Source organism: Egretta garzetta, unplaced genomic scaffold (assembly GCF_000687185.1).
Source record: "Egretta garzetta isolate BGI_Z169 unplaced genomic scaffold, ASM68718v1 scaffold407, whole genome shotgun sequence".
Classification (NCBI taxonomy): Eukaryota; Metazoa; Chordata; class Aves; order Pelecaniformes; family Ardeidae; genus Egretta; species Egretta garzetta.
Genome location: NW_009260183.1, coordinates 23,195 through 26,047, shown reverse-complemented (window position 1 = coordinate 26,047; position 2,853 = coordinate 23,195).

Genomic DNA, 2,853 nt, shown 5'->3' with positions numbered 1-2,853 from the left:
CTGGAAAAAAAAAAAAAGGTTTTATTTCTCTCTTTTTTTTCCTTTTTTTGCCCAGACATCCTGAGCGTGGAGCTTGGTAAGGAATTTCCTTCCTTTTCCGTCTCTATTTCACTGCCGGTTTTTAGGGGGATGAGGTGGTTACGCCCCCAGCCCTGCGCATCCGTAACCCCCCCCGTATGCCCAATCTGGGTTAAAACCCAAATCAAATCGTGACAAATTTTAACAAAAAAGCGTCATTTCCCATTTTAACCACCACAAAATGGGGAGGCGGAGGACGGCGCGAGGTCCGCAGGCGCGGCCGAGAGCCGGCACGCACTTCTGGGCCATCCAAATTTCCTCTTTATTTTCTCTTTTTAGGGGAACGTGACAGAAAAATCAGTAAGTGTCTTTAATTTTTGTTCCTGGTAGAAATAAAAGCTTCGGGCAATGGTGCAAGGCCCACGCATTCTGCGTCCGGTTATTCAGTAATTTATGAAATATGTGGGAGGTTTGGGCTGAGGAATTTGGGCGTCTGGGCCAGGGAATTTGGGCCTCTTGGCCACGGCCTTTGGGCCTTTTTAACTGCGGAATTTGGGCTGCTTGGCCAGGGAGTTTGGGCCTCTGGGCCAGGGAGTTTGGGCCTCTTGGTTGCCAATTTTGGGTCTTTTTAGCCACGGAGTTTGGGCCTTTTTGCTGGGGAGTTTGGGCCTCTGGGCTGGGGAGTTTGGGCCTCTTGGCCAATGAATTTGGGCCTTTTTAGCTGTGGAATTTGTGCCTCTTGGCCATGGAGTTTGGGCCAATTGGTCACAGAATTGGGGCCTTTTTAGCTGCAGAGGTTGGGCCTCTGGGCCAGGGAATTTGGGCCTCTGGGCCAGGGAGTTTGGGCCTTTTTAGTTGCGGAGTTTGGGCCTCTTGGCCTGGGGAGTTTGGGCCACTTGGTCGCGGCATTTGGGCCTCTGGGCCGGGGAGTTTGGACCTTATGGCAGCAGAGTTTGGGCCTGTTGGCCACCGAATTTGGGCCTTTTGGCTACAGACCCCTGGAGGGGGTCAAAGGCAGCACTGGCTGCAGCCAGGTGGTGTTGGCAGGGAAATAAAATCAAGTTAAAGTTAATATTAATTTCTTTCTTTCCATTTAAGGCAAGCTGACCTCAGACCTGGGTAAGAAGCTTTATTTCCTTAAAATGAAAAAATAAATAAAATAAATAAAATAAAATAAAATAAAATTCACCTCGATTATGCAAAAGCGCTGGGTTTAAAAATGCCATGATTTTCCCAAGCAAGGGAAGGACCGGGAAGGGCCCTGGAAAAAAAAAAAAAAGGTTTTATTTCTCTCTTTTTTTTCCTTTTTTTTCCCAGACATCCTGAGCGTGGAGCTTGGTAAGGAATTTCCTTCCTTTTCCGTCTCTATTTCACTGCCGGTTTTTAGGGGGATGAGGTGGTTACGCCCCCAGCCCTGCGCATCCGTAACCCCCCCCGTATGCCCAATCTGGGCTAAAACCCAAATCAAATCATGACAAATTTTAACAAAAAAGCGTCATTTCCCATTTTAACCACCACAAAATGGGGAGGCGGAGGACGGCGCGAGGTCCACAGGTGCAGCCGAGAGCCGGCACGCACTTCTGGGCCATCCAAATTTCCTCTTTATTTTCTCTTTTTAGGGGAACGTGACAGAAAAATCAGTAAGTGTCTTTAATTTTTGTTCCTGGTAGAAATAAAAGCTTCGGGCAATGGTGCAAGGCCCACGCATTCTGCGTCCGGTTATTCAGTAATTTATGAAATATGTGGGAGGTTTGGGCTGAGGAATTTGGGCGTCTGGGCCAGGGAATTTGGGCCTCTTGGCCACGGCCTTTGGGCCTTTTTAACTGCGGAATTTGGGCTGCTTGGCCAGGGAGTTTGGGCCTCTGGGCCAGGGAGTTTGGGCCTCTTGGTTGCCAATTTTGGGTCTTTTTAGCCACGGAGTTTGGGCCTTTTTGCTGGGGAGTTTGGGCCTCTGGGCTGGGGAGTTTGGGCCTCTTGGCCAATGCATTTGGGCCTTTTTAGCTGTGGAATTTTTGCCTCTTGGCCATGGAGTTTGGGCCAATTGGTCACAGAATTGGGGCCTTTTTAGCTGCAGAGGTTGGGCCTCTGGGCCAGGGAATTTGGGCCTCTGGGCCAGGGAGTTTGGGCCTTTTTAGTTGTGGAGTTTGGGCCTCTTGGCCTGGGGAGTTTGGGCCACTTGGTCGCGGCATTTGGGCCTCTGGGCCGGGGAGTTTGGACCTTATGGCAGCAGAGTTTGGGCCTGTTGGCCACCGAATTTGGGCCTTTTGGCTACAGACCCCTGGAGGGGGTCCAGGGCAGCACTGGCTGCAGCCAGGTGGTGTTGGCAGGGAAATAAAATCAAGTTAAAGTTAATATTAATTTCTTTCTTTCCATTTAAGGCAAGCTGACCTCAGACCTGGGTAAGAAGCTTTATTTCCTTAAAATGAAAAAATAAATAAAATAAATAAAATAAAATAAAATAAAATTCACCTCGATTATGCAAAAGCGCTGGGTTTAAAAATAAAAAAAATGTTGAAAAATAAAAGGTTTTGCATTTCCAGCTGCTTTGGGCCGATTCCTTCCTCAGCAAACCCCGATTTTTAAAATCTCGCAGGGGAAAATATTTAATAATAAGACGGAAATATTTAATAATAATTTTCTCGCCTTTTTTTACTCTCTCCCCTCCCTTTTCTTTCCAGAGGAACGTGATCGGAAAATCAGTAAGTGCCATTCTTTGTTGGGTTTTTGAGGTAAAACCCCCTCATTTGGGGGGCAGGGGGAGCCTCTTTCATCCCCCGTCTTTCAAAATGCACAAATAAGACAATTTTGTGTGATTTTCCCCCAAGTTTCATCCTG